We start from the raw sequence: 19,077 nt of genomic DNA, 5'->3' as shown, positions 1-19,077 counted from the left end.
ATATTAATTATCGGGACAATGACCCCGAGATCCACCCCACCATCAAATACAACTTATTTACCGATCATGCCATTATGGAACTCATATTAAATGAAAGTAATGGTCAAGTGACCACGCCCGAAATATTTACCAATACGGTAATATGTGACTCAAAAGAAAGGCATTTGGCAGTAGAGTAAAAATTTGCCCAGGAACCGAGCAGGGGCAAACTTCTCACTCATCAATGAGTGCTTTCCGATTCAAGTTGAGTTTATCAACGATAAGGAACCTTCTTTATAGCCGACGAGTGCGATTAGCGTGCCGCAGGGCATGGTACCTTGCAATGATGTCGCCATCATTAAGAGGGGATAACCACCGTTTAAAATTTTGTCCGAAGTTCCGCCAGGATTCGAACGCAGGCGGTCAGCGTCATATGCGGACATAGGCTACAGTAGCACGAATTCGATATCCACATTCAGGGCGAAGTGTCCCCATCCTAAAAAGATATTAGACAGTTAAAGAAGGCGCAGCAGAGTAGGCCCTGTCCAGCTAGTTTCATATAAAAATTGATATTTTAGTGACAAAATATAACAAAAATGTAGACAACAATTACTGGATGGTGTTGTTTTTTAAAGAAGTCACAACTTCACACAAAAGGTATGTAAAACAATTAAAATAAGTTTTCAGTCATTTTAGAAGAAATATAAGGGCTTTAGTCGCTCTAATGCCAATACAGCTATGATAACTTTTGATAAATTTCTGTCTGATTCCATCCAAAATGGCTGAAAATAAACAAATTTATTTGTTTAGTCTCCATTGTTTAGTTTTGTGCCCATTTGCGAAAACTGTCCCCAATTTGAACTTTGCAGCTTCGCGATTGACGAACTCTGCTCGCTCTTTGTGAGTGAGTACTCGACTAGAATTTATATCTACACTCAAACATAAACACATCTGTTTAATACAATTTAAGAATGTCGACTTTTGTCAACGAAAATGCCAATCCATGAGTCATTGCCATTAGTCTGGTCACCTCAATGTCGGACCATTATGACGAATTGATGGTAAAATCGTGTTTTTTCGTATACAATTCGAAGGATCAATTGTTCACTAGAGATTGACGTGGTATTTGTGGGTGGCAGTACCAGTGCCAAAAAGAGACTTAAGCCACCACGGACAGGCTTGTATAAACAGACAAAAACGAAATATTCAATTTATTTCTAATCTTGCCATAAAAGTTGTAGGATTAAAAATCCATTAAAAATCCTGGTGCGTATAGAACAAGAAAAACAACACAGCCAGTTACAGCAACAACAGTGAAAAATAGCAATACCAACAACGCATAGAAGACCAACATGAGCACGAATAGCTAGCTGTAATGTTGGGAAAAACATGCGGGTGGTGTTCCGGAGTGTGTTTGTTTATCGTTAAAATTTTCTTTATTTTTTGGAAATCTTCAAAAAGCATGGGGCGAGTCTAAAAGAAAAAAAAAATACTGTATCCACTTTGCTAACAACAAAATATTCTCTTATTCGTATTAGAGTGATGGTTACACCATCTCCTGCCAAGGATGAGCTCCAACCGAGGAAGCAGAAAGAAGCTGTTAGATCTCCCAATATACCCCACAGTCACACAAACACACACCCATGCACATACACCCACCTATACGCATAGAATTTGGTCTAGGGGAATTTGATTTCATTGGCTTTTCATCTCACCTCCCAGTCATAACATCAACAGCAGCAGGATACACTTTTCACGTTATTGCGTTTATTGTTGCTGTTGTTGTTGTTGCTCCTATATTGTTTGCTTCTCCTGCCGATTTTTTCGATAGAAAACAGGAGGCGTGTGTTTGGTTGGCATGGAAGCGATCATAATATTTTTCCTAATGCTTTCAAATGGGAATTAATTCCATGCCATTACCAAGACTCGTTATTGAACTCAATATTGAACTCTTGTTTGCTGTCTTAGCCAACGGATCGAAGTAGCGTTGAGGTAAGGGAGTCCTGCTCTACGACAAACATGTACTTACATACGCACACACATTCTAGTGTTCCTTGAAGTGTCTGTCTCTGGTGCTATGTTTGGTAAACATTAATTTAATTTCACAAGAATTTTAAATTGTTTGCAAATATTTGCTAAAATTTGAATATCTATCTGTCTGTCTCTTTTTCTGTCTGTTTGGGTGACAAGGATGCCAGTTTCTTCTGATGCACATTTTTATGTAGGAAAAAAAAAATAGGCAAAGATTGGCCAATATCGAAATGTAGATACCCTATAGCATATACATAGGGCAAATGATTCTATTCACACAAAATTTGCCTGCAATGGAAATGTTCCCCTCAACTAAGCCAAAGAAGTTTTAGATTACAAAAGAAATGAAAATTTTGAAGTGTGCAAACGGTGGAGCATTAGAACAAATGCACTAATCTATTACACCTTTTATTGTCATTGAGGTGAAGGATACACATGTTGAACAAACTCATAATGGCTCTCAAAAAATCGATAGAAACAAAATGAAGCTTAGGAAAATTATAAGAAAATGTAAATAAGACCATTTGTAGCATTGAAATTGAAATGATGCTACACAATTACAAGGGCAGGTTATTTTATCAAGAATTTTATTTACATTGACGCTTAGTCGTCAAATTAAAAGATGTAGCTCTATCATGAGGTCATGTTCATATTAATTCATAATCGTAGTCGAAATTGTTAGTGCGGATGTTTATAAAGCAAGCAAGTTTGTTATTGAGCTTATATACCTTAAGCTCAATAACAAACTTGCTGAACTTGCGATTGACATGTATCCATATTTACAGTTCATCTAGACATGTACCTCGGTCTGCATAAAATCTCGGTAATTTATGAACCAACAAATTACCTATGTTTTAATTGAGAATTGGTCCAGATTTAGGTACTATTCCCACATAAAACCCATCTCTCAAAGCTTCCTTTGTACCAAAAGATCTAATCCTTTTTGCCTGAACTTTTTCATGTGAGTATATCCGAAATAGGTCCGTTATCGTGTATTGCATCTGATATTCTTCCATCATAGGAGACTATGAAAGCGCTATAGGGCACAAGTCTTATCTAATTTGTTTAAAAATCCATATGTGATGATTTAGAATAATTTTTCCAACTTCTTACTATAGCTCGAATAGCCTGCACTGTTTAATGAACTTTATATGCAAATGATTTATTTGAATTGAATTATTATTGGAATGAAATGTACATGAAAGTATTTAAGAGAACATATGAATCGTCAGTTAAGATTAAAAATGAAATATACAGCCCTTTTCCGATTTTCAAGGAAGTTTGCGATTACAAAACGGAATAAATTCGTGCGATGTATTGGTTGATTCTTCGGTTTTCAAGCGATTTTCTTTTCATTCACATCACACTTCGTTGACAACACTATGCAGAAATGGTCAAATGGTTTGCCTCACTTCATATGCCAAAAGTATGTACACTGAAAAAAAAAATAGTTGGTCGAAAATTTTAGATTTTTCCTTATTCGTAAGATTTTTGCAATGAAAACGAGCCAAAGAACCAACATTTTAAAATAAAGATGATATCTTTAAATTAGATTTACTAACGGACATGACCATACATTTTTAATTTTGATCTCTGATAAAATTTTATTTTACTTTATAGATGACTGCCCGATTATTTGTAAGACTTTTTTGCGTCTTTAACTAAGGTACACTATTGTGTTGTCCCAAAGTCAATTTTCTAACTTTAAATGATATTTATACCCTACACCACCCCTGTTGTACAGGGTATTATAGATTTGTACATTTGTTTGTAACGCTAAGAATGAAAAGAGCTAGATCCATTGATAAGTATATTCGATCGATACCGATCAGAATAACTTTCTGATTCAATTTAGACAAGTTCTTGTAATCAAAGTGCATGTCGTATTTGTTGTCCAATCATCAGGAAATTTTGCAAATACCTTTTTGTGGCCCAAGGACGAACGCTGTTGATTTCGACAAATCGGTTCAGATTTAGATATAGCTCCCATATATATGTATCGCCGGATTTGCACTAAAAAACCGTAGTAAGGACAATTTTCAACCGATCTGCACAAAACTTGGCATGAATTGTTTTGTTACTGATTTTAACATATTCGCAAAATTAATTAATTAAGTGAGTCCATTACTTAATTACGAATGGTCACGTCAAAAACTTTCCTAGAGAACCTTTTAAATGGATTTAAAATTAAACAAGTAAAAGCGTGCTAAGTTCGGCCGGGCCGAATCTTATATACCCTCCACCATGGATCGCATTTGTCGAGTTCTTTTCACGGCATCTCTTCTTAGGCAAAAAAGCATATAAGAAAAGATTTGCTCTGCTATCAGAGCGATATCAAGATATGGTCCGGTTTGGGCCACAATTAAATTATATGTTGGAGACCTGCGTAAAATGTCAGTCAATTCGAATAAGAATGGGCCCTTTGGGGGCTCAAGAAGTAAAATAGAGAGATCGATTTATATGGGAGCTGTATCGGGCTATAGACCGATTCAGACCATAATAAATACGTATGTTGACGGTCATGAGAGAATCGGTCGTACAATATTTCAGGCAAATCGTATAATAATTGCGACCTCTACAGGCTCAAGAACTCAAGATCCCAGATCGGTTTATATGACAGCTATATGAGGTTATGAACCGATTTAAACCATACTTGGCACAGTTGTTGGATATCATAACAAAACACGTCGGGCAAAAATTCATTCCAATCGGATAAGAATTACGCCCTCTAGAGGCTCAAGAAGTCTAGACCCAAGATCGGTTTATATGACAGCTATATCAGGTTATGAACCGATTTAAACCATTCTTGGCACAGATGTTGGATATCATGACAAAACACGGCGTGCGAAATTTCATTCAAATCGGATAAGAATTGCGCACTCTAGAGGCTCAAGAAGTCAAGACCCAAGATCGGTTTATATGGCAGCTATATCAGGTTATGAACCGATTTGAACCATTCTTGGCACAGATGTTGGATATTATGACAAAACACGTCGTGCGAAATTTCATTCAAATCGTATAAGAATTACGCACTCTAGAGGCTCAAGAAGTCAAGACCTAAGATCAATTTATATGACAGCTATATCTGGTTATCCACCGATTTGAACCATACTAGGCACAGTTGTTGGATATCATAACAAAACACGTCGGGCCAAAATTCATTCAAATCGGATAAGAATTGCGCCCTCCAGAAGCTCAAGAAATCAAGACCCAAGATCGGTTTATATCGCAGCTATATCAGGTTAATAACCGATTTGAACCATTCTTGGCACAGTTGTTGGATATCATAACAAAACACGTCCTGCGAAATTTCATTCCAATCGGATAAGAATTGCGCACTCTAGAGGCTCAAGAAGTCAAGACCCAAGATCGGTTTATATGACAGCTATATCAAAACATGGACCGATATGGCCCATTTACAATACCAACCGACCTACACTAATAAGAAGTATTTGTGCAAAATTTCAAGCGGCTAGCTTTACTCCTTCGGAAGTTAGCGTGCTTTCGACAGACAGACGGACGGACAGACGGACGGACATGGCTAGACTATATACTTTATGGGGTCTCAGACGAATATTTCGAGTAGTTACAAACTTATGGTGGAGGGTATAAAAAAAATAAATGCTAGAATCTTTAAAAACTTTTCACTCACAAGTGATATTCTTGTCTTAACTTTTTCAGTATTTCCTACTGTTTCAGTAAACATTCTTGCTGTTTTCACTAACAACTTTCTCTCGGTGTAATATTTCCAAACTGAGTTCCCTTAAATTTTAATTAAGTGAGTCCATTACTTAATTACGAATGGTCACGTGAAAAAACTTTCCTAGAGAACCTTTTATATGAATTTAAAATAAAAAAAATTAAATGCTAGAATCTTTAAAAACTTTTTACTCACAAGTGATATTCTTGTCTTAACTTTTTCAGCGCCAAACTCTGACATTTCTCTATGCTGCGTTTGGGAAATCACAGCTTGCCCGTCAATTCCAAATCGCTGGAATATGAGAGTTAAAATTTTTTAACCCTGCTGTTCATTTTTTCTTTGCCGGTATGAATATTAAAAATTAGTTAAAGTTCTGCTAATGGCGTTTCTGATACCCCAGCGGGAGGCAGGCAAAGCAACGAAATCTCCTTTTCTCTTTGCTACAACTGTTACTTACAATGAGTTTCCTGTACACTTTTCCATTGACTCTTTGGAAATTTAAAATTTCCCTTATCCATTGGCAATACTTTAAGTTGGGTGCGCTGTAGGCCATAAGTTTTGCAATTTTTTGCCTTCAAATTCTCTCCATGTATTGAAATATAATATTTGAACACGAACTAATAAAGAAAGGAAGAAGAACTTGGTTTGAATTTAAACCACAGTTGGCATTAATTAACTACTTTGGCTGTCAGGATTGCAAAGCAGTATCATATTTTAAAATGCCTGCAACAAACTCTGCCTAATTTCGAAATACGCCACCGGTTAGAAGACTAGCCCACATGTATGTATATGATAACCCCACAAACACAGTACAATGTCATATGCATCAAACACACATTCAATTGTATGCGATGGTATAAAATTTCCATTAGGAAGGATGTGTAGGTGTGATCTATTTGGATTTACGTACAACTTTCATTAGTAAACTTTTTCTGTCAGAGAGGAGGTGAAGTGCTGGAACTGAGGCTCACCAGTCAAACTAATTGTAAATTATGTAGGAAATACTGGATGTGGCACACAAACTCAAGCCTTCTGCGGTAAGACGAATAAGAAAAGTTATATATAAGAGATTTGCAGTGGAGATTTAAGCCACAGACCAGCACCTAAACATGATGATAAATGAAACAATAGCATCATTTTGTAGTTGTTTGTTTGCCTCGCTATATGAAAAAAAAATCTTTGGTTGGGCCATTCAGTTCAAATGGGCGCGCTTAAATCATTGGTCAATTAAAGACGTAATTTTTTCAGTTATTGTTGAAGCAAAATTTTCGTCATGTTTGTATTTTCTTCTAACGATCTTTCAAAAAGAAGCGTTGCAATACATGGCCCTAGTCGTGGTTGCTGTTGTTGTAGCCACATTTGCATGAGGAGGTGGCGATCCACGTCAAGCTCCTGTGTGAGCACGCTCGTTCCGGTCCAAAGGACCGATCGCTGCGGGAACAAGGTGCCAATTACTCGCCTTGTCATTTCGAGCATCATAGGCACTTAGTATTTGTGCAAGAGCCGGTGGCCCCCGTCCTCTCACTGAGACTCTCCGCTCAATACCGCTGATTGTCCGCGACTGCCGTTGCAGCTATTCCGTATGAAGCATTCCACTATCCGGAACCTGTGGACGCGCCTAGCGGCTCGCGGCTAAGCTTCTTGTGACAGCAATGAACGCTACACAGATAGGACCTCAATGTTTCCAGCTATCACGCGCCGGGCTTTAGACTCTTTAAATTTACTTGGTTAATTTGGTATTAAAACTTTACCACTTACTATCGAAATAATCGAATCTGAGGTCAAACATTGCAATGTTATTAAGGGAAGAGATAGAAAGAGATATTTTAGGAATCTTTACTTTAAGCTGGAAACCAATTTTTTTATGAAATTTAGGTTAAGTTTGGCATTGCGAAAATTCGACATTTTGGACCGAAATGACATAATAAATATTCCTGGAAGTATATTCCTTCGTAGGAGGTAATAAACAAAAAAACAAGTGAGAGTGTTTTAAGTTCAGTTGGGCCGCACAATTTATACCCTCCACCATGCATTGCATTTGTCAAGTTCTTTACACAGTTTCTCTGATTATAGGTAATAGGAGGACGTAACAAAAAATGTTCATGGATTTTTCAATAGTTCGATTTATATAGGAACTATGTCAGGTAGTGGACCGATCCGGGAGCAGATCTTAGAGATCAAAGCAGAACACATTGCACATTAGCTTGCTTTCAACAGACAAACGGACAAAAGACGGATGGGCATGGCTAAATGGACTTGCAATGTTAAGAAGCCAAGAATTTATCGATGGTCCAATATAAAATGGTCCTTACTCAATTTTTCCAAAATGACGGGTTTATATCGATTTCAAAAAGACTTATTTAAAATTTTTTAATTCTCTTAAGAAAAAAAAATTAATTGGGCCCTTTTTGTACGCTTGACCACCAGGGAATTATAACTTTGGTATTTGTTTGCAACGCTAAAAGGAGAAGAGTTATACCCATTGATATAAATACCGATCGGCTTAGAATCACTTCCTGATTCGATTTAGCTATGTTCGTTTGTCGCTCTGTCCATGTATTCTTGTGATCGAGGTACAGGTTGCATTTGAAGTACAATTGTTGTAAAATTTTGCACGCGTGACTATTTTGGTCCAAAGACGAACGTTTTTGACTTTGAAAAACCCCGGATCAGATTGAGATATAGCTCCCATATATAAATTTCATCCGATAAGCTCTTTCCAGGCTTTTTCCGATCTTAACAAAATTAAGTATGAGTTTTTTATTCGACGTTCCAATACGTGTGCCAAATTTCATCAAATTCGGATCAGATTTAGATAAAGCTCCCATATATTATTTTTATCCGATATGTCCTTTAAGGCTGAAGTAGACATAATTTTGGTCCGATCTTTACAAAATTTAGCATGAGGTGTTTTGTTTGACGTCCGAGTACGTGTGCAAAAATTTGTCAAAATCGAATCATGTTCAGATATAACTCTCTTATATATTTTTCATCTTATATGAATTTTAAGGCGTAGTAGCCACAGTTTAACAAAACTTGGAATGATGAGTTTTATTCAACGTCCCCATACTTGTGCAAAAGTTTACCAAAATTGGTTATCGTATAATTCTTTTGGCCGATATACGCTTTTAAGACCACCGCAGCCACAACTTAGGTCCTACGATCAATAGGTATAGAAAATTTAAATCTAACAAAATTAAGTCATAGGTTCCATACAATTAAAAGAAATAGGTATATGTATACCGTTATTTTTTTTTTTCTCAAATCAGTATTTCGATGAGCTATAAACGCAATGACGAAGTTAGTATACCTGCATCCTTTGGTACAACAAAATAATGCTTTCTCTTAGGCCCATTAAGCCATCTACATATTAAAATTGTCAACTATCGTAACTGTCTACCCGGTTACTCTTAGCCTTTTGTGCTAGCTCATTTCACCTCGATTTCAATCCTTGAAATCAATTCATGTCACTTCATGTGACATCAAATTATCTGATGGCACCGCCAATCTAAACTGGCACAACTGACAAAACGTTTGAAAGCCATCACTCTGTCACTCCCATTCCCTTGTTAGTTAAGGTGGGGTGGCGGAAAATTTAATGAAAATCTCAAATATTTGGATTGCCACATTTCCTCTCGGAAACCTTTTGTTCATTTTCGGCCTAGGCCTATGGTGGTCTAAAGGCAATCGCATTGGCAAATTAATTCTCAGACACAAAATTGTCTATACGCCAAGCAAAAAGTTATTACGCTCTACAAGCAACATTGTATTTGTGGCCTGCGGCTCGGGAGATTTCAGATTAAAAAATACTAAAGTTTCTGACGATAACCAAAACTATTATTTAGCCATGGCGTACAACTACAGCAGCGGTGGCTAAAAACACCACCTAATCTTGGCATAGGATATGGGACGAAATTGTTTATGTGTGCGGCAGCAGTTGAACTGAAGTGAGGAATATCACACGCTCCTTGAACTTCAAATCATAAAGAAAGCAAACCACATGGAGGGCGAAAAAACACACCAACACACACATTCGCAAACCACAACATGAATTGATGCTACGTCTTAAGGGCCAAGTTAAAGTTAATTTCATTTGATGTGAATGGCTAACCTCGGCAGCCCCAGGACATGATGAGATGAGATTACGCTCAGTAGGTGGAAGCGTGCCAGTGCCAATGGCTGGGGCATGGCTGAGTTGGGTGTGGGCAATATGAGTGAGCGTAACATATGTCGTTCGTAGTAAAACAACCATAATTAATGTCATTTATAAAACATGTCCATTGATGGTGGCAGCGGTGTATGGTTACAATCATGTTGCACTTGACGTCAAGGAGTGTAATATGCGATGAGAGGATCGCATGGGATGAGGCAAGGCCAGACAAAATGGAATGATGGCATGAGTAGCCATATGACTTTGGATGGGTGGGTAATTTCATTTTCTCTAAGCAACCCGCAGCCACCCTAGGTTTTCTTAAGCGAACGACAAGAGGGTCGATGGGTTAAGGATATACTATGGCTACCACCATATGAAGGTGATATCATTTTTAATTATATCATAAGCGCATTGCCACTCAGTCATAGGATATGAATGTAATAATAAAACCATCTATCTGGAAAAATTATAACAAGGAATATTTCTTGTAATGTCAGCTTGTACAAAAGACATATTTCGACCATCCAATACAGGAATAGTTTTGAAAATTTAAAAAAATTCGGTAGGTTACTTTCTTAGCTGATCTTCAAAACTAAAGGTTGAGTGAATTAAACTTTTTCTGCACTAGCGAATCATGGGGACCCATCACCATGGATTCTGCAAAAAATTTATACAAAATAAATTTAGTTGAAGGGCATAATTTCATTATACAAACCAAACTTCTGTCAAACCAGCAAAACTTACAACTTTTATGAACCGAACAAAGATGATCGAGAGACCGGTTTACATGGGAGCTATATCAGGTTATAGACTGATGTGGACCGTACTTGGCACAGTTGTTGAAAGTCATAACAAAATACTACATGCTCAATTTCAGCCAAATCGGATAAAAATTGCGGCTTGTAAGGACTCAAGAAGACAAATCGGGAGATCGGTTTATATAGAAGTTATATCAGGTTTTGGACTGATTTGAGCCATACTTGGTACAGTTGTTGGAAGTCATAACAGGACACCGCATGCAAAACTTCAGCCAAATCGAACACAAAATTGTTGCTTGTAAGGGCTCAAGAAGTCAAATCGGAAGATCTGTTTATATGAGAGCTATATCAAGTTATAGACCGATTGTACTTGGCACAGTTATTGGATGTTATAACAGAACATCATTTGCAAAATTTTAGACAAATTTGACAAAAATTGTGGCTTTCGGGGTCCCAAGAAGTCAAATCGTGAGATCGGTGAAAATTGCATACCTTATGTCCGATAGCAGTTTAATCAAAATATGTTCCGATTTGGACCAAATACTAATAAGTACAAGTGATTGTTCAATTGTGTATAACAAAATATTGGTCTTTTTAGTAGCTATATCTAAAAATAAACCGATCTGAACCATATACGACACGGATGTCGAAAAGCCTAACATAAGTCACTGTGTCAAATTTCAGTGAAATCGGATTATAAATGCGCCTTTTATGGGGCCAAGACTTTAAATCGAGATATCGGTCTACATGGCAGCTATATCCTAATCTGGACCGATTTGGGCCAAGTTGCAGAAAAATGTCGAAGAGCCTTACACAACTCACTGTCCCAAATTTGGGCGAAATCGGACAATAAATGCGCCTTTTATAAGCCCAAAACCTTAAACCGAGAGATCGGTTTATTTGGCCGCTATAGCCAAATCTTTACTGATCTGCGCCATATTGCAGAAGTATGTCAAGGGGCTTAACTTAACTCACTGTTCCAAATTTCAGCGACATCGGACAATAAATGCGCCTTTTATGGGCACAAAACCTTAAATCGAGAGACCGGTCTATATGGCAGCAATATCCAAATCTGAACCGATCAGGGCCAAATTAAAGAAAGATGTGGAAGGGCCTACGACAACACACTGTCAGATAATAAATGTGGCTTTTATGGGCCTAAGACCCTAAATCGGAGGATCGGTCTATATGACAGCTATATCCAAATCTCGACCGATCTGAGCCAAAATGGCGAAGGGTCTAACACAACGCACTGTCCCAAATTTCAGCAAAATCGGATAATAAATGGGGCTTTTATGGGTCTAATTTATTTATCCATAAGCTAGCGAATCCGCCAGACTGGTAAGTAAAACAACACAAATGTTTTGTGAAAACTCTTCACAGTGAACGATGATAAGGCCTTACCTTCACATATCCCAAAGTAGGAGGTTTTGAACGTGTAGGACCACAAAAGAATAATGCTCTCTCAGTTTTATTTGAGAGAGACAACGTAATTTAAAATTTTTCTCTTTAGACCGGAATCTCGGAAAACCAATTTTTAGAATAAGAATTTTATTTTACAGTTAAGAAAACTTGGTTGATATTCGCCGGAGTTTGATCTACTCCCCCTCTGTTTGCTATCACATACCGAACCAAAAGGTCGACAAAAGCCTAATAAGTGTTTGAAATCGGCTCCCTTTTTGTTTGTAGGTTTTCGCGCTTAGAGTTTGTTTTGCTTTGGTTGAGGTTGAACTAAAGACCTTATGGAATATTTCTAAATGTGGACCCTAATCTAAGAAACGGACATTTAACTGCAAGCCTGTTAAAGTGCAAAGCTGGAGTTACTTGCCATGCGCAGCACTAATGCGTGCTTAAGCAATCAAATGCGCCCACATGCGTTCTTTGGGTTGAGTTACATATCATGCGCCTTTTGCTTTACGCGAATTTCTAAAAACCTGTGTTATTTTTAAAGTTAATTTCAATGGAAATTGTCAATAATGTGGTTAAATATTTGAACCAATGAAGATTTTCTGTAATTAACGAACTGCACAACAATTTTTGAACTGTAAGTCAAATCATTCTTTACGCACTGAAATGCGTTCAAAGTTGAGAGAAATGTTAACTTATTCCGTCAGATGCGTGCATTTGTTTTGTAACCCACATGCACACATAAGTAGGCACAAGTGATGCGCGAGGTAGGTAACTCTATTTTAAGTAATGTGTGACATCTTCATTTCTTAAAGGCATCTATCTGGTTCCTTTCGTGCTTTCAAGCCTACCGTGTAGTAGTGTTGTTGAACCCTGCCCAGTCAGTATTTTTTTAATGAAACCTTTATGGCAAACTGGCTGCTAGAACTAGAAATGTGGTATTTCAAAGAAGCAATACATTTATCGTCTAGCTGTGTGATAGGTATCTGTTGGCTCTGCTCGAGACTCTGGTAAATGAAGTCAAGGCATCAGCACAACCAATTCGCTGTGGCACACTCGGCAAGCACTCACGCTAGCTCAATGATACAACATTGCAGGCTGACTTTAAAAAACGACTTGTGCAAAATGACAATGTCTCGGTAGCTGCTGTTGCCTTTGATTAAGCGATGGAAGCCAAACTGTCAGGCTCTTCTTTGTGGTGCGTTATCTCCAGCCCAAAAGCTGGTTAACAGAGTGTTGTGGTAATAAGGAATATCATCATATTTTTGTAGATGCAGACAGAATAACTTCATAACTCAAGAAAATAAGAAAACATGGTAACTACGAATGGCGATAGAGCCGTTGTGTGCAGCTTCAGATGCATCTTTGCCCGCCACTGTCGCTCATACATGGAATAGAACCGAAAAAAAGCAATGGGTAGGTATGCCAAATAGACAAAATTTTTCTTACTTCACGCCAAGAAAAATATAAATTTTCTCATTGCTTCTGTTGCTGTTTTGCTGCTTTGTCAAGCTTACAAAATTTCGTCTGCCAAACAAAGCAAGTGAAAAGGTGGAGGAAAGTACCAACTGAAAAGGTTTATGGCTTTGGGATTAGAACATGTAAAACATTTTCAAATAATTGCACTTTGTACATTACGAATTTACGACAATTTTACATTGTAGCCGTTTAACGTTGTAGAAGAACAATTAATAATGCTCTTATTGCCAAAATTATTCCCAGGAATCTGAACTTGACGGTCAGATGGTACATGAACCTAAAATCGAAATATAGCTTTTTATACATTATGGCCGGTACTATTATTCGTCCGTTTTTCACAGTTGGAATACACATATGTTTTTCGTGATTAATTCTTCGAACCAGTATCAAAATTTCACTGATCATAATATAATTCTATTAAAATTTGTTCACAAGTTATGAGGGAATGTTTAAAATCTAGTATCAAAAAAAGTAATCGCGAAAAACGAACATAGAACCAGCTATTATATATAAAATGAAAAAGGAGTAGTTAATTTTAGTATCAGTTACATCAAAGTTAAGATGTCCTTCTATAGCGGTGAGCTGGGCTCAAATCCTGGTGAAGACCTTTTCAGCAATAATTATGCTTTCAGTAAAGCTGGCGACATTTGTGTTTTCTTTAAAAAGGCGTCCATGCTCGACAAAAAGAAGGTCACTTATTACTGAGCTGAATGATGGAATCGGATGCCATGAATTCAAATAAGGTACGTTTCTCCTGTAGGGCGCCACAAATTGATAATAAATACGTTTCCCCTATATGGCATTTTGACACTCTTTTGGTTTGGTGCAATTTATAATTTTCATATTTTTTGTCTTTTGCAGAATTGCACATACATTTTGTGTTCAGTGTGAAGACCCTGCCAGAACATATTTCAGCGATTAATCTATGATGGAAATTTTTTTACGTTGTAAAAATTTAGACGGCAACGATGGAAATGCTCAATAGAAGGCAGATGTATTGAAAAGACATCAGAAAAGTTATACTTCAATTATAAATAAAGGACATATATACAACAAATAAAAACGAGCTAAGTTAGGCCGGGCAGAATCTTATATAGCCTCCACCATTAATCGCATTTGTTAATTTCTTTGCCCGGTATCTCTTTTTAAGCAAACAAAGGATAAAAAAAGGATTTGAGGTACTATTGGAGCTATATCAATCAATGGTTCAATTCGCATCATAATTGAATTGAATGTTGGAGACCATAGTAAAAGTCATTGCGTAAAATTTCAGCCAAGTTATCGGCCCAAGTTACAATCCCAACCGACCTACACTAATCAGAAGTATTTGTTTAAAATTTCAAGCGCCTAACTTTTCTTCTTCGAAAGTTAGCGAGCTTTCGACAGACAGGCGGACGGACGGTCATGGCTGGATCGACTGAAAATGCCATGACGATGAGGAGTATATATACCTAGTATACAACTATACACAAGTATACTTTCTTCAATTCATAGCTTTTCCGACATGTCATAATTCCTTGACCACAAACTGTAAGAGCAACAAGAGCGACTGGCAGTAACAATGACGACAATAGTTTAAACGTTCTATGAACTACTACATACATCTGGTTTTCTGCGAATTTTACCATTTTGATTTTGTTGCTGCTGTTCTTCCATTTTCGCAGAGGTTTCGCCTCATGTATGTATGTGTTGTTTGTTTTGCTATTTCTTCTCGATAGTTTAGTACTGTCTCGAGATAGAATCTTGCTTTCTCATTTCGGGATTGCGGAAAAAGTGGCTAATGCTATGTCGACTACAACTCGGATTTTATGGCTGCCAAGCTGGCGGTGCTCTTGCTCCAGCGAATGCGTTCGGTTCAGTTACTTGAGTAATCGCCTTTTATCATGGTCCATAAAGGAAGATACAAAACAAGAATAAGACCGTTGACATCAACAACGAGTCGGCAGGCGGCTCAACAATAAATGTTGTTCTCCAAACGAGCATTATTACATTGTGTTTGCTTCATTACCAGCACAGAACATCCTTGTGCTCTTCATTTTGCCACAAATGATTGGTGCTTCGAGAAACTTATCGCTAGTTTCGTTTCCAAACGCCCACAACCACTACATACAATCTGTGCTGAGTTACACGAGAGTGTTACTATGGCTCTTGCCCCCGAGCAACTTGGTCTTGGGGAAATTTCTACTTAATTTTGATTTGAAAAGAACATGTGTCTCTTTCCTATCTAACTGGCTGAATGTCTGCCAGTACGTTCGTTTGTTTCGGAGATCCTCCTCTAGAAGATTGCATTATTCATATTATTATAAGATTTTGCTAAGGCATACCATTTGAATGGAGGAAATTGAGATTAATTCGTAAAGATTAGTTTGACAAATGTCCACTTTTCACAACTGTCATTGTTTTGTGTTACGCTCTGTATGCTATGTAGAATGCGCCATACAGGACTATGAATTTCTACATATTTCAAAAATATGTAAGAATCCTTTTCTATGATACCCTTAAGGAAAACTTTGTGCAATCAAAATATTGCAAAGCAACAAATTATTCCCCCAACCAATCAATATCAATTTAAGTTTCTGTAGAGAAGGGAGCCATCTTTTGATGTGCCCATAAAGGAAAATATATATTTCCCATTACTACATCCGAGAGATGGCTTCGATAGTCGTAAATTTTCCCTCAAAGAAAAGGCAAGCGCACTTGTCGAAAGTCCTAAGGAAAATCACATAAATTGATTTCACTTTAATTCTTGGCCGAAACTTCGCGCACCAAAATCCCTCTCTCCAATCTTTCTGGCAACGGGGCAGCCATATCCAAAGGTGAAGGACAACAAAACACCGCCTTTGGTGAAGCCATAGTGAGACGACTAGTTTTGTGGCCTTTGTTTATGAACAGTTTTATGATTGGCTTCAAGTTTTAATTAGCCAAAACCAATAAATTGTTGTAATGTTCGACCAACACAACTGTAAAGGCAAACAAAAAAAAAAAAAAATAAATAAATTACCAAAGAACAAAGTTTCCCTATAAAATTCTTTATTAATTGGGTTCAAAACTTTATTAATATCCTTATCATATTCTTTGATAAGTGGAATATAAGAAAAAAAAAACTATTAGCCAATTCTACAATTGGAAAAATGCGAATCTTCATGGAATTCTTATTTTAACTAAATCTTATACGGCTTTGGTGGCACAACAAAATTCTTTCAGTTTCTTAAGACGAAGGTTAAATGCTCCACCTACTTGGGGCTATCGGTATATTCGGACAAACAGTGCGTTAAATGTAGACATAAACTACTATAGGACAAAAAACACCAAGCTCGAAGTAGCCATGCGCGTGTCATGAGTTCCATTCCCATCAGAGACCAATATCTGTAGCTACAAAACCTGAAATTGTCTATATAGGTATATACTTAAACAAATGCCGCAGACGACGAAATCAAGGGATCCAAAGAAAATAAAAGTGACTGTCATTCAGCCATTTGCATGCTGCAGAATGCTTAGTTGTACTTAAAAACTGAATTTCTTGAACTGGATTACATCAGCCTTGTGAACGTTAAGAGTAACAGCCAAAGTCTAGCAATTTTTATTCGCTATAGTCATGTATATTTTTTAAACAGATGTGTTTCCCATTCATATGCAAGTTAATCTGGAAGATAGACCATATTGAATCATGACTTAATATAATATCTTATCGATGGTGTAGTGGAGCTTGAACCATGAAAGCAAAATTCTTCTGAACATTTTTTTTCTTTTAGTCAAACTATAAAGTGATATTAACTGGTGACCAAGTACTGCATGTTCCATCTGGATATGAGTTTAGGTTAGTCAAACAAAGTTGATCTATTGACTTACGGGTATTTTACCCTCTTTTGCTTTTTCCTATCACCCAAAAATATTGGGAAGAAACCCTAAGATCTAAGCATTGCATAGGCTATAAGAAAATTTGTGATTGCCTCGTTCATTTCATTTGTGATCCATTGGATATAGTCACAACCAGAAAAGTTCTGATATATATTTTTTCTACTGAAGAGTTTCATCTGATTTTCTAAGTCTTTCTGTGGAAGTAAATATCTGTAAGTAAATTTTTGTGCCGAATCTTGAAACATTCTTTTGGCAGATTTAATTTCTCCACAATATCCCAAGTTTCCGCCAACATTTCTTCATGGTGATAATATCATCATTATACACTACACCACTACTGTGGTACAGGGTATTATTTGTTTGTAACACCCAGAAGGAAGAGAGATAGACCCACTGATAAGTATACCGATCGACTCAGAATCACTTTCTGATTCAATTAAGCTTTGTCCGTCTGTCAGCCCGTCTGTCAGTCCATGTTAATTTGTGCACAAACTACAGGTCGCAATTTTCATCCGATCATCTTCAAATTTGGTACAGGCATGTTTTTCGACCTAGAGACGAAGCCTATTGACCTAATTTTCAAAAACGCCAGATCTCGGTGATGCGTGGTGCGATTTATACAAAATTTTGTGTGCTTTCTTATAGTACTCCAAAAATAAAAATGTTATATCCAAATTTCACATGGGGTACTTAGGGGGTCGCCCCACCCTGAAAACTACCAAATATATATTTAGACCAATACGACAACATGGGACTTAAATGCAAGGTATTTAGAATAAGAAACTGTATCTGATATTCAATCGTCGGACCAAGTGTTAAGGGGACCATTCCAACCCCCAGTGGGAAAGAGGGTCTATGGGTACACCCCACCCCCATAACACAATCTATATGGGAAGTATTTGCTGATCATTGCAATATGGGGCTCAAATAAGAAGTATTTCAGAGTAAAACACGAATGTGATATATATTGTCAACGCCAAGTCACTAAGTGCGAGTCCCATCCCCCAAAACACCCTCCAAAACACCCCCAAAACATCCCCCAAACCGGTCATTTTTGCCGACTATGCAAATATGGGGCTCAAATGGAAGGTATTTTGGTGTAGATCATGTATGATATCAATATTCGGAACCAAACGTCTAGGGACGTCCCACCACCATAACAACCGCCAAATAGGACGTATTTGCTCACCAAGACAATTAGATCTTCAAGACAGTGGAGCTCGATATTGATAGTTTTTAGGGCCCATAGCCCAAACCAGACATATTTGCTAACTTTTGCAATAAGGGGTTAAATGAAAGGTATTTCAGATTAGCAAACGAATTTGATATTCAACTTTGAGGCCAATGCCAATATGGGGTTCAATAAATGATATTTAAAAGTAGAGAACGATGCTGATATATTTTCAGGGCTAAGTATTTGGGGGTCCATCCCACTCCCCAAAACACCCCTAAATCGAGCATATTTACCGACCACGTCAATGTGGGGCTCAAGTACAGGTATTTGAGAGTAGAAAACGAATCTGATATCCAAATGTTGGACTATGTATTTGGGGCATCGCCCATTTCCAAAACACCCCCCCAAAGAGTACAAAATTGTAGGGCCACGAATTTGAGGACGCCTCCTCATAAACTCCCCATAAAACAATGACAATATGGGGTTTAAATAAATAGTATTTGAGCGCGATGCTGATATTTTTTCAGGGAAACACCCC

The 19,077-nt window shown here is 37.4% G+C and overlaps 1 protein-coding gene and 1 long non-coding RNA gene across 4 annotated transcripts in view; one reads left to right on the top strand and one right to left on the bottom strand.

The window, feature by feature from the left end:
• LOC106084285 (hemicentin-2) overlaps positions 1-19,077 on the bottom strand; it is a 518,476-nt gene that overhangs the window by 87,553 nt on the left and 411,846 nt on the right. The gene's annotated exons all lie outside the window — the stretch shown is intronic.
• On the top strand, positions 1,885-6,315 carry LOC106084290 (uncharacterized). The gene is made up of 3 exons (XR_001220792.2): positions 1,885-1,971; positions 2,028-2,063; positions 5,935-6,315. It is a non-coding gene; the product is annotated as an uncharacterized LOC106084290 (long non-coding RNA).

This window comes from Stomoxys calcitrans, chromosome 3 (genome assembly GCF_963082655.1).
Source record: "Stomoxys calcitrans chromosome 3, idStoCalc2.1, whole genome shotgun sequence".
In the NCBI taxonomy this organism is placed as follows: domain Eukaryota; kingdom Metazoa; phylum Arthropoda; class Insecta; order Diptera; family Muscidae; genus Stomoxys; species Stomoxys calcitrans.
This window is presented reverse-complemented; position numbering and strand designations above follow the sequence as displayed.